This window comes from Triticum urartu, chromosome 1 (genome assembly GCF_003073215.2).
Source record: "Triticum urartu cultivar G1812 chromosome 1, Tu2.1, whole genome shotgun sequence".
In the NCBI taxonomy this organism is placed as follows: Eukaryota; Viridiplantae; Streptophyta; class Magnoliopsida; order Poales; family Poaceae; genus Triticum; species Triticum urartu.
In genome coordinates, this window is record NC_053022.1 from 36,230,198 (window position 1) to 36,244,741 (window position 14,544).

The 14,544-nt window shown below is 41.9% G+C and overlaps 1 long non-coding RNA gene across 1 annotated transcript; it reads left to right on the plus strand.

Moving 5' to 3' along the window:
• The first annotated feature begins 310 nt into the window (after positions 1-310).
• LOC125548700 lies at positions 311-2,636 on the plus strand. Its single transcript, XR_007301154.1, has 2 exons — positions 311-751; positions 2,367-2,636. It is a non-coding gene; the product is annotated as an uncharacterized LOC125548700 (long non-coding RNA).
• Positions 2,637-14,544: the final 11,908 nt, after the last annotated feature.

A 14,544-nucleotide genomic window follows, 5' to 3' on the forward strand; every position in this document is an offset into this window, starting at 1 on the left:
ATGTCGCACCTATAATTGTTCCTTCCATTTTTAGGACAAAGCACTTGAAGAGGTTAAAAACAAAGAAACTGAAACTGAAGGTCCACTTTCAAGTGAGCAGAAAAACAATATTTTTCAGACCGCATACAAAGACACTCTGGAATTCAAGTCATCGCAGCCTCGTGGGTACGGATAGATGGCGAAAACTTCAACTGGTTCTGAAAGGTTTCGTATCCAGATTGAAGAGCAAGCTCGTGCTATAGCAGCCACCTAGGAGAGCAAAACTCTCAGCTCAGCCAGCAGGTCAATGAATTGGAAGATCAACTACAAGCTGAACATGCAAACACACAAGAGAGGATTAACTTGGAGTGTGCTGAGAGAGAACAACTTGAGGAGAGGTTAAAAGAAGAGCGTGCTGAAAGGGAAAGATTATTCCAAGAGGAGCGAACATCAAGACTGGAATTTGAAAAAAAAACATGATGGCAAAGTTTGTAGAATTGAGCCAACAGATGGGAACCCAACAGGTGATTACAGTCATACGCTTTTGACCTTGTAAGATTTATGTTGCTTACTTGCATTGCTAAAAGTGCACTTCTATTTACAAGTGCCTGCGAAGAGGGTTGACAACAAAGAAAATAGTAATCCAAACTTGCAAAATATTCTATTACAAAGATCTATTCCTAATAAGACTTCAGGTTCAAGGCCAACTGCTATTTCTTCAAATGCGCTCATACAAGCTGCAGCAAGGAATTCTCGAATGTTTAAAGCAATGGTAAGTCACAACCTTGCTTTCTCTTCATGTTCACCTACATTTTATACGTCATTGGCCTTCATAATTAGCTAGTTGCTTGTTCTCTTTTACCATGTGTTGTTGTTGCATCAAGTCACAACTTAAACAAAAAATGAATATGTGCTAGCTAGGGACATGAACTTTACTGAAACTATACGTCGAGTCACAACTTAAATCAATAGCAGAAGCTTTTATTATTGAGGATACCAAGTACCAACTCAAATTATGGTTTTCTTATTATGAAATTAATGTATGTCGTCGCTCGACAAACTCTTTTCTCACGAGCTTGCTAGTCTTGGTAGGATGTACAAACCTAACCACTATGTGGAATGGGCAGGGCCGGTCCTGATATTTCGGGGGCTCAAGGCGAAATTACAACCAGGGCCCCTACTATAAAGATCAAAATAATAATCTCATTTTTTAGTTCATTCCTTTACTTAACTTATTGTTGTCTATTGTTCCAAAATAACACAAAATTTGTAAATGGTGTATTCCTTTACTTAATTAGACAAATCGAATACATGATAGAGGGCAAACATCAAGATGAAAGGTTTATAAAGTTTTAAAGCTTCATTTGCAACAATAAAAGATCATTTACCTACCTGATGGCTATGGGAGTCTGAGTGGCTTGTTATATAACCATGCTTGGATTGAAATTATGCGTGTAAGAATAGCTGAGACCTTCTTCCAATTTTTAAGTTAAATTTGCAGTCATGATGATTTGGAGAGAGAATGCAAAGACCGACAATCTAACACATAGTAGGAAATTTTTTCAATGCATAAGGCGATTGGTGTTCTATTGATAAAGTCCAGATTGAAGTAAGAAATAGAGCAACGGGCACACGAAATCAAAATTTTGTATTGCATCATATGCGAGACCTTCTAAGATCTGACTGTTGCTGCACCATATAAACGTGACCAACTAGAAAAAGGAAGTTAGGGATGACCTTATAAGTAGGGTGGCTTCGTCTTGCACATGAGAGGCATCTCACGAACGCGGGATAACACAACGGGCCCGGGGACCTGGAGGAAGACCAGCCGGCCACATGGCGGAGAGCGATCTACATCAGCGGCGCGTCTCACGATCGGGGCCCTCGAGGGAATAGTATCGTCACGAAGCTGCGAACTCGCGATAGAAATAAGGAAAACATGAATACTCGTGGACTACGTGCGTCTAGGTCGCTGCCTCCTTATGGTCTGGGCCATGGGCTCCTTGCGAACCCTGGAGGGGGGCCCTAGATTTCGGGGGCCCTGGGCGGCCGCCCCCTGCCACCCCCTCAGGGCCGGCCCTGGGAATGGGAGGCCGATGTACCAGCCCTTATGGTTGCATGTGCTTTGGGTGATTCAGCCCAGCATCCTTAAGTTATAAAGTAATGTTTTTTCTCAAAAGAGAAGCTTTTAGTAGATGTACTAGTGCTTATGCTTTACACGTTTACACTTGTATAATTGTTCTGATCCCTCAGTTACATGCTTGCTGACACAGTATTAGTCTAGTTAGTTTGACGATAGTTCTTTTTAACAATGGGGCTAGAATAATTGTATGGCGTATGTTATGTTCGACTCATTAACTAGAACCTTTTTTATTTCTTGATTGCAGGATCCAAAGAACTAGCTGGACTGGACTCTAGATCACAGACATTTTAGTCTTCGCAGTTAATTAGGATGGCGAAATTACATTTGAGTTTCATTTGATGGATATTTGCTATGAGAATTATGAATTTTATGAATTTACATATTATACGTATGGTTTTGAATATTGTAATTGAAAGCCTGTATTTTTTTACGGTTGCAATAGGTTATTATCACAACCCACTTTTGGTTGCCACATGCTAGCACCAATACAAATATATTGTTGCGTCATATCTCAGTCTCTACGCCTACCTGTTTTGTTGCACTAGGATGTTGCAACGGAGCACTTTATATTGTCGTAATAGCTTGTCACCATAATTGTTTTCACGATGCGATAACTGTTTCACCACCAAAGTACGTTTTGTTGAAATAGAGTATCGCCACGGAAAGGTTAAATTGTCGTAATAGTTTTTTGCTACAAAGACTTTACTTGTTGTGATACCTATTTATCACTACCAAAACAAGTATGTTGCAATTTACTGTTATGACGACTGGAATATTTTTTGTTATAAGTTAATGCCACAAGTGCAGTGGGTCGTGGCAACATGCCTAATGCGAGGAAAACAAGGATTGTTGCCATAGTTTATTGCCGCAAGTGTGGTGGGTCGTGGCAACATGCATAATGCCACAAAAATAAGGATTGTGGCCATAGTTTATTGCCACAATTGACTATTGCCACGGAAGAGTATTGCGCCACAAAACGGTCGTCGTTGGCATAGGTTGTTGTCACAAATGTCTATCGCTACGAGATATCAGTCGCCACGATTCATTACATGTTGCATTAAAGCTATCTCCACAAATCAAATTATGGCATCAGGTGAGTGTTGCCACGGGAAAACATGTGGCAACTTCCCGCATAGATGTTGCGATAGCACGCTTTATTGCCGCAATTCCTTTTTCGTGGTAATAACCTATTACCATGTGTCCAGTCGCAACGGTTGCCAACGAATGTCGTTTCGTGGCAATAGGTACTTATCGCCACGAAACAACATGTATTGCAACAAACAGTTTTGTTGCAATAGACCCGGATCCTTGTAGTGATTCTTGTGCACCTTTTCAAGAACTAATTGTTTAAATTTGAATTATGTGCATTAATGCCTACAAAATGCACATAATCCCCTAAATATTGTAAATGAACCCAGAAAAGTGTCAAATTTCAACGTAGAAAAAAACTCATGGATGAAGGACAAAGGAAATTTGGATTCCTATTCAATCTCGGTGATTTACTATCGCACACGATTCATCTCCGTCGCCTCTGCGAACCATGCTCACACATGCAAAAGGAAAAAAAGAAAACCCTTGCCTACTTCGTGCCCACTCACTCGCCGCGGACTCCTCCTCAACTCTGCACCCTAAGCTCAACGGCTGTTGGTGGCGGGCGTAGGTCGTGCTCCAAACGGCATGGGATTTCGCCCCTACCGCTTTTCGCCGCATATCTGCACCGACATTCTAGACTCTGGTCGACTGGGGTTTTCTGCGGAATTGAGCCAGGGATTTTTCTCATGGAGAAGGTAATCAACTTAGAGAAATATTCAGTCATCTCTTATCGCAGTCCGTCCGTTGCTATTAATCAACCGGCGGAAATCGCCGTGGAATCATTTTTGTTCTGGCTGATTCCTGGGTGTTCATTCATGTGTCCACAGTGCGAGCACAAATCGGGCAACCGTGGTCGTGGTCAGTTGGAAACGAAGTTCTATCTCACCATTCCGGATGACTTCAGGGAGCGCTCGGTATGTTAAATCTCAACCTACCACGGTCGGCATGGCCTAAATTTGTGAAAATATACCATCTATTGCTACATTATCTATATATTTACATCAAATCTTTGTTACATTATCTATTTTTAATTCTATATTTTTGTACTTTGCTTTCATCTATATATTGATCTGTTCTATCAGTTACTCTCATATTTGCATCTTGCTCTGTTATTTTAATATATCTAATTTACGATCTTAATTTTCATTTCAAGCAGTACATCCATTGCTTTGTAAGAACAAAAGTAGAAGGAAATCTTGGGCTTTACTTTGTTGATGACTCCCAAGATGTCATATTGACAACGCGGCATGGATTTACAATGATGGTTAGCGTAAAACTTGATAAAGATGGTCACTCCTATTTTAATGCGGACCTTTGGAGAAAAATGTCTAAGTGTTATGAACTGAAAGCTGGCAATAAAATTCTAGTGCGTGCACCACAGCCTGGTCTAATTAACATGGATGTTTACTTCCCCAACGTCATCAGCCGATCAAAGTCTGATCGAGGTTAGTGTCCTTTCAACTTTCTCCGTGCTGTCATATTTCTTAGCAAAATTAGGGTGTTTGTTCTGACTAATTGATCACTATTTAAGCAACCAATTGTGATTTCATATTCTGACTTCGTTCCTAGGTAGTAACAAATTCTATTTACAAATTTAAGCGCACTATATATTCTTCTGTCATGTTTTGAATAAATAATACCTTTACACCTTTTAAGCAGGATATGTTGGATGCATAGTGAACGACCTATATGTTACTAAGCGTACCAAATTTCACTAGAAGGACTTGAAGCATGTCATAAATTTTGTTGATAATCTGACAGAGATAGCACAGCGTATGAACGCTGGATTTTGGATGGGATTAATTAGAACTATGGTGCACACATTGAACAAGACCAATTGTGTGCACAAAACACTTGTAAAAAGTCTTATTTTAATGTTGATGCTCATAAACTATATATATCTTCAACGATATGTTACAATTGGTTTTTATTCTACATGTCAACGTAAATTGCCCCTGTAGCAGTTCCTGGATCGATTTCCCGGCGTGGTCGAAATACACTTATGCTTGCTAATAACGCCAAAGGTGATTGCAAGGTATTTAATTTCCCATAGAAATGGAACCATTCAAATTAACAAGTTCTCGTTTCTTGTGGCAATGCATCCATATTGGAAAATTGAAGACATTGTTCTACTCATGCTCTACCAAGGCACATGAGGGCTCTTCCTTTTCATTGACGAGATGTCGAGTCACCGTGATCAAGCTGCTTCCAGTGGATAGTTGTGGTTGTTCTCCCTCAGCCTCTTAAAATGTGCTAGCTGTTACTATATATGTTAAGTATGTAGATATGGACCATATGGTTGTTGGCCCTTAGCCTCTTAAAATGTGATAGTTGTTACTATGTTAATGAAGGAATTATGCCCTAGAGGCAATAATAAAGTTGTTATTTATATTTCCTTATATCATGGTAAATTTTTATTATTCACGCTAGAATTGTATTAACCGTAAACTTAGTACTTGTGTGAATACATAGACAAATAGAGTGTCCCTAGTATGCCTCTACTAGACTAGCTCGTTAATCAAAGATGGTTAAGTTTCCTAACCATAGACATGTGTTGTCATTTGATAAACGGGATCACGTCATTAGAGAATGATGTGATGGACAAGATCCATCCATTAGCTTAGCATAATGATCGTTTAGTTTTATTGCTATTGCTTTCATCATGACTTATACATGTTCCTTTGACTATGAGATTATGCAACTCCCGAATACCGGAGGAACACCTTGTGTGCTATCAAAACATCACAACGTAACTGGGTGATTATAAAGATGCTCTACAGGTGTCTCCGATGGTGTTTGTTGAGTTGGCATAGATTGAGATTAGGATTTGTCACTCCGTGTATCGGAGAGGTATCTCTAGGCCCTCTCGGTAATGCACATCACTATGAGCCTTGCAAGCAATGTCTCTAATGAGTTAGTCACGGGATGATGCATTACGGAACGAGTAAAGAGACTTGCATGTAACGAGATTGAACTAGGTATGATGATACCGATGATCGAATCTCGGGCAAGTAACATACTGATGACAAAGGGAACAACGTTTGTTGTTATGCGGTTTGACCGATAAAGATCTTCATAGAATATGTAGGACCCAATATGAGCATCCAGGTTCCGCTATAGGTTATTTACCAGAGATGTGTCTCGGTCATGTCTACATAGTTCTCGAACCCGTAGGGTCCGCATGCTTAACGTTCGATGACAATTTGTATTATGAGTTATGTAATTTGATGACCGAAGTTTGTTTGGGGTCCCGGATGATAACACGGGCATGACGAGGAGTCTCGAAATGGTCGTCAGGTGAAGATTCATATATTGGAAGGTTATATTCGGACACTAGAATGGTTTCGGGAAGTATCAAATAAGTTTCGGAGTATCAGGGGTTACCGGAACCCCCCCCCCCCCCGGAAGTTAATGGGCCACACATGGGCCTTAGTGGAGGACAGAGGGCCGGCCAGGGAGGTGGCGCTCCCCCCCCTTGCCAATCCAAATTGTACAAGGGGTGGGGGCGGCGCCCCCCTTTCCCTCTCCTACTCCTCCTCTCTTTCCCTCTTTGCTATTCCGAAAAAGGAAAAAGGAGAGGGGGATCCTACTTGGACTAGGGAGTCCTAGTAGAACTCCCCACAACTGGCGCACCCCCCTTGGGCCAACCACCTCTCCTCCCCCCTTTATATACGTGGGAGGGGGGCACCCCAAAGACACACCAAGTCTTCTCTTAGCCGTGTGCGGTGCCCCCCTCCACAGTTACACACCTCGGTCATATCGTCGTAGTGCTTAGGCGAAGCCTACGCCGGTAACTTCATCATCACCGTCACCACGCCGGCGTGCTAACGTAACTCTCCCTCGTCCTCAACTGGATCAAGAGATCGAGGGACGTCATCGAGCTGAACGTGTGCTAAATGCGGAGGTGACGTACGTTCGGTGCTTGGATCGGTTGGATCGCGAAGACGTTCGACTACATCAACTGCGTTACTAAACACTTCCGCTTTCGATCTACGAGGGTACGTGGACACACTCTCCCCGCTCGTTGATATGCTTCTCCTAGATAGATCTTGCGTGATCGTAGGAATTATTTTGAAATACTATGTTCCCCAGCAGTGGCATCCGAGCCAGTTCTATGTGTAGATGTTATATGCACGAGTAGAACACAATGAGTTGTGGGTGATAATATTCATATTGCTTACCAGCAACGTCTTACTTTGATTCGGCGGTATTGTTCGTTGAAGCTGCCCGAGCCGACATTACATGGCCGCGTTCATGAGACTGGTTCTACCGACCTGCTTTGCACACAAGTGGCTAGCGGGTGTCTGTTTCTCTAACTTTAGTTGAATCGAGTTTGACTACGCCCGGTCCTTGTTGAAAGTTAAAACAGCACACTTGAAGAAAAATCGTTGTGGTTTTGATGCGTAGGTAAGAACGGTTCTTGCTAGAAGCCCATAGCAGCCACGTAAAAATTGCAACAACAAAATCGAGGACGTCTAACTTGTTTCTGCAGGGCATATTGTGATGTGATATGGTCCAGACGTGATGAGATATAAATTGTTGTATGAGATGATCATGTTTTGTAACCGTTATCGGCAACTGGCAGGAGCCTTATGGTTGTCACTTCATTGTATGAAATGCAATCTCCATGCAATTGCTTTACTTTATCACTAAGCGGTAGCGATAGTCGTAGAAGCAATAGTTGGCGAGACGACAACGATGCTACGATGGAGATCAAGGTGTCAAGCCGGTGACGATGGTGATCATGACGGTACTTTGGACATGGAGATCAAAGGCACAAGATGATGATGGCCATATCATATCACTTATTTTGATTGCACGTGATGTTTATCTTTTATGCATCTTATTTTGCTTAGTACGGTGGTAGCATTATAAGATGATCTCTCACTAAATTTCAAGGTATAAGTGTTCTCCCTGAGTATGCACCCTTGCTACAGTTCGTCGTGCCGAGACACCACGTGATGATCGGGTGTGATAAGCTCTACGTTCACATACAACGGGTGCAAGCCAGTTTTTCACACGTAGAATACTTGGGTTAAACTTGACGAGCCTAGCATATGCAGATATGGCCTTGGAACACTAAGACCGAAAGGTCGAACTTGAATCATATAGTAGATATGATCAACATAGTGATGTTCGCCATTGAAAACTGCTCCATCTCACGTGATTATCAAACATGGTTTAGTTGATATGGATCACATGATCATTTAGATGTCTATCTAAGTGGGAGTTCTTAAGTAATATGATTAATTGAACTTTAATTTATCATGAACTTAGTACCTGATAGTATTTTGCATGTCTATGTTGTTGTAGATCAATGGCCTGTGCTACCGTTCCCTTGAATTTTAATGTGCTCCTAGAGAAAGCTAAGTTGAAAGATGATGGTAGCAACTACACAGACTGGGTCTGTAACTTGAGGATTATCCTCATTGCTGCACATAAGAATTACGTCCTAGAAGCACCGCTAGGTGCAAGACCCACTGCAGGAGCAACTCTGGACATTATGAGCGTCTGGCAGAGCAAAGAAACGGGACTTCAATGATAGTTCAGTGTGCCATGATTTACGGCTTAGAAACGGGACTTCAACGATGTTTTGAATGTCATGGAGCATATGAGATGTTCCAGGAGTTGAAGTTAATATTTTAAGCAAATGCCCGGATTGAGAGATAGAAAGTCTCCAATAAGTTCTACAGATGCAAGATGGAGGAGAATAGTTCTGTCAGTGAACATATACTCAGAATGTCTGGGTACCACAACCACTTGACTCAACTGGGAGTTAATCTTCCTGATGATAATGTCATTGACAGATTCTTCAATCACTGCCACCAATCTACAAAAGCTTCATGATGAACTATAATATGCAAGGGATGGATAAGACAATTCCCGAGCTCTTCACGATGCTAAAGGCTGTGGAGGTAGAAATTAACAAGGAGCATCAAGTGTTGATGGTTAACAAGACCACTAGTTTCAAGAAAAAGGGCAAAGGGAAGAAGGGGAACTTCAAGAAGAACGGCAAGAAAGTTGCTGCTCAAGTGAAGAAGCCCAAGTCTGGACCTAAGCCTGAGGCTGAGTGCTTCTACAGCAAAGGGACTGGTCACAGGAAGCGAAACTTCCCCAAGTATTTGGCGGATAAGAAGGATGGCAAAGTGAAAGGTATATTTGATATACATGTTATTGATGTGTACCTTACTAATGCTCGTAGTAGCACTTGGGTATTTGATACTGATTATGTTGCTCATATTTGCAATCCGAAACAGGGGCTATGGATTAAACAAAGATTGGCTAAGGACGAGGTGACGATGCGCGTGGGAAATGGTTCCAAAGTCGATGTGATCGCCGTCGGCACGCTACCTCTACATCTACCTTCGGGATTAGTTTTAGACCTAAATAATTGTTATTTGGTGCCAGTGTTAAGCATGAACATTATATCTGGATCTTGTTTGATGCGAGACGGTTATTCATTTAAATCAGAGAATAATGGTTGTTCTATTTATATGAGTAATATCTTTAATGGTCATGCACCCTTGATGAGTGGTCTATTTTTGTTGAATCTCGATAGTAGTGATACACATATTCATAGTATTGAATCCAAGAGATACAAATTTAATTTATGATAGTGCAACTTATTTGTGGCACTGTCGTTTAGGTCATATTGGTGTAAAGCGCATGAAGAAACTCCATGCTGATGGACTTTTGGAATCACTTGATGCTTGCGAACCATGCCTCCTGGGCAAGATGACTAAGACTCGGTTCTCCGGAACAATGGAGTGAGCAACAAACTTGTTGGAAATAATACATACTGATGTATGCGATCCGATGAGTGTTGAGGCTCGCGGCGGGTATCGTTATTTTCTGACCTTCACAGATGATTTGAGCAGATATGGGTATATCTACTTGATGAAATATAAGTCTGAAACATTTGAAAAGTTCAAAGAATTTCAGAGTGAAGTGGAAAATCATCATAACAAGAAAATAAAGTTTCTACGATCTGATCGTGGAGGTGAATATTTGAGTTACGAGTTTGGTCTTCATTTGAAACAATGTGGGATAGCCTCGCAACTCATGCCACCTGGAACACCACAGCGTAATGGTGTGTCCGAACGTGGTAATCATACTTTATTAGATATGGTGCGATCTATGATGTCTCTTACTGATTTACCGCTATCATTTTGGAGTTATGCTTTAGAGAAGGTTGCATTCACGTTAAATAGGGCACCATCTTAATCAACTGAGACGACACCATATGAACTGTGGTTTGGCAAGAAACCCAAGTTGTCGTTTCTTAAAGTTTGGGGCTGCGATGCTTATGTGAAAAAGCTTCAACCTGATAAGCTTGAACCCAAATCGGAGAAATGTGTCTTCATAGGATACCCAAAGGAGATTGTTGGGTACACCTTCTATCACAGATCTGAAGGCAAGATATTTGTTGCTAAGAATGGATCCTTTCTAGAGAAGGAGTTTCTCTTGAAAGAAGTGAGTGGGAGGAAAGTAGAACTTGATGAGGTAATTCTACCTTCTCCCGAATTGGAAAGTAGTTCATCATAGAAATCAGTTCCAGTGATTCCTACACCAATTAGTGAGGAAGCTAATGATGATGATCATGAAACTTCTGATCAAGTTACTACCGAACCTCATAGGTCAAGCAGAGTAAGATCCGCACCAGAGTGGTACGGTAATCCTGTTCTGGAGGTCATGTTACTTGATCATGACGAACCTACAAACTATGAGGAAGCGATGATGAGCCCAGATTCCACGAAATGGCTTGAGGCCATGAAATCTGAGATGGGATCCATGTATGAGAACAAAGTGTGGACTTTGGTTGAGTTTCCCGATGATCAGCAAGCAATAGAAAATAAATGGATCTTCAAGAAGAAGAGTGACGTTGACGGTAATGTTACTGTCTACAAAGCTCGACTTGTTGCAAAAGGTTTTCGACAAGTTCAAGGAGTTGACTATGATGAGACCTTCTCACCCGTAGCGATGCTTAAGTCTGTCTGAATCATGTTAGCAATTGCCGCATTTTATGATTATGAAAGTTGGCAAATGGATGTCAAAACTGCATTCCTTAATGGATATCTTAAAGAAGAGTTGTATATAATGCAACCATAAGGTTTTTTCGATCCAAAAGGTGCTAATAAAGTGTCCAAGCTCTAGCAATCCATTTATGGACTGGTACAAGCCTCTCGGAGTTGGAATACGCTTTGATAGTGTGATCTAAGCGTATGGTTTTATACAGACTTTTGGAGAAGCCTGTATTTACAAGAAAGTGAGTGGGAGCTCTGTAGCATTTCTGATATTATATGTGGATGACCTATTGTTAATTGGAAATGATACTGAATTTCTGAATAGCATAAAAGGATACTTGAATAAGAATTTTTGAATGAAAGACCTCGGTGAAGCTGCTTATATATTGGGGATCAAGATCTATAGAGATAGATCTAGACGCTTAATTGGACATTCACAAAGCACATACCTTGATAAAGTTTTGAAGAAGTTCAAAATGGATCAGTCAAAGAAAGGGTTCTCGCCTGTGTTACAACGTGTGAAGTTGAGTCAGACTCAATGCCCGACCACTACAGAACATAGAGAGAAATGAAAGTCATTCCCTATGCCTCAGCCATAGGTTCTATCATGTACGCAATCCTGTGTACCAGACCTGATGTGTGCATTGCTATTAGTTTAGCAGGGAGGTACCAACATAATCCAGGAGTGGATCACTGGACAGCGGTCAAGAACATCCTGAAATACCTGAAAAGGACTAAGGATATATTTCTCGTTTATGGAGGTGACAAAGAGCTCGTCATAAATGGTTACGTCGATGCAAGCTTTGACACTAATCCGGATGACTCTAAGTCACAAACTGGATACGTATTTATATTGAATGGTGGAGCTGTCAGTTGGTGCAGTTCCAAGCGGAGCGTTGTGGCGAGATCTACGTGTGAAGCGGAGTACATCGCTGCTTCGGAAGCAGCAAATGAAGGAATCTAGATGGAGGATTTCATATCCGATTTAGGTGTCATACCTAGTGCATCGGGTCCAATGAAAATCTTCTGTAACAATACTGGAGCAATTGCCTTGGCGATGGAATCCAGATTTCACAAGAGAACCAAACACATCAAGAGACGCTTCAATTCCATCCGCGGTCAAGTCAAGGAGGGAGACATAGAGATTTGCAAGATACATACGGATCTGAATGTTGCAGACCCGTTGACTAAGCCTCTCTCACGAGAAAAAACATGATCAGCACCAAGACTCCATGGGTGTTAGAATCATTACCATGTAACCTAGATTGTTGACTCTAGTGCAAGTGGGAGACTGGAGGAAATATGCCCTAGAGACAATAATAAAGTTGTTATTTATATTTCCTTATATCACGATAAATGTTTATTACTCATGCTAGAATTGTATTAACTGGAAACTTAGTACATGTGTGAATACATAGACAAACAGAGTGTCCCTAGTATGCCTCTACTAGACTAGCTCATTAATTAAAGATGGTTAAGTTTCCTGACCATAGACATGTGTTGTCATTTGATAAACGGGATCACATCATTAGAGAATGATGTGATGGACAAGACCCATCCGTTAGCTTAGCATAATGATCGTTTAGTTTTATTGCTATTGCTTTCATCATGACTTATACATGTTCCTCTGACTATGAGATTATGCAACTCCCGAATACCGGAGGAACACCTTGTGTGCTATCAAAATGTCACAACATAACTGGGTGATTATAAAGATGCTCTATAGGTGTCTCCGATGGTGTTCGTTGAGCGGGCATAGATCGAGATTAGGATTTGTCACTCCGTGTATCAGAGAGGTATCTCTGGGCCCTCTCGGTAATTCACATCACTATGAGCCTTGCAAGCAATGTGTATAATGAGTTAGTCACGGGATGATTCATTACGGAACAAGTAAAGAGACTTGCCAGTAACGAGATTGAACTATGTATGATGATACCGATGATCGAATCACGGGCAAGTAATAACATACGGATGACAAAGGGAACATCGTATGTTGTTATGCGGTTTGACCGATAAAGATATTCGTAGAATATGTAGGAGCCAATATGAGCATCCAGGTTCCACTATTGGTTATTGACCGAAGATGTGTCTCGGTCATGTCTACATACTTCTCGAACTCGTAGGGTCCGCATGCTTGACGTTCGATGGTGATTTGTATTATGAGTTATGTAATTTGATGACCGAAGTTTGTTTGGAGTCCCGGATGAAATCACGAACATGATGAGGAGTCTCGAAATGGTCGAGAGGTGAAGATTCATATATTGGAAGCTTATATTCGGACACCGGAATAGTTTTGGGAAGTATCGGATAAGTTTCGGAGTACAGGGGGTTACCGGACCCCCTCCCCCCCCTGGAAGTTAATGGGCCACACATGGGCCTTAGTGGAGGAGAGAGGAGAGGCCAGGGAGGTGGCACACGCCCCCCTTGCCAATCCGAATTGGACAAGGGGTGGGGGCGGCGCCCCCCCCCTTTCCCTCTCCTACTCCTCCTCTCTTTCCCTCTTTGCTATTCCAAAAAAGGAAAAAGGAGAGGGGAATCCTACTTGGACTAGAGGAGTCCTAGTAGGACTCCCCACACCTGGCGTGCCCCCTTGGGCTGGCCACCTCTCCTCCCCCCTTTATATACGTGGGAGGGAGCACCCCAAAGACACACCAAGTCTTTTCTTAGCCGTGTGTGGTGCCCCCCTCCACAGTTACACACCTCGCTCATATCATCGTAGTGCTTAGGCAAAGCCCTGTGCCGATAACTTCATCATCACCATCTCCACGCCGTCGTGCTAACGAAACTCTCCCTCGTCCTCAACTGGATCAAGAGATCGAGGGACGTCATCAAGGTGAACGTGTGCGGAACGCGGAGGTGCCGTATGTTCGGTGCTTGGATCGGTTGGATCGCGAAGACGTTCGAGTACATCAACCGCGTTACTAAACGCTTCCGCTTTAGGTCTATGAGGTTACGTGGACACACTCTTCCCGCTCGTTGCTATGCTTCTCCTAGATAGATTTTGCGTAATCGTAGGAAATTTTTTGAAATACTACGTTCCCCAACAGTTAAGTATGTAGATATGGACCATATGATTGTCAAAACCGTGTTACGAAGATCCTCCTTTTGTTGAATAGTGTAACCACTATATATATGTTACTCAAACGTTGTTACCCAAGTTCATAAATTTTCATGGAAAGTATTAGTATCGTACACAGTTCATTGAGTTTAAGCGTGTGCCCGATGTCCAGAAGGCATTTGCATATTAATTGTCCATATTGCAAATTCACACACATGTTAACATAAGGAAACGTATGTGTAACATAC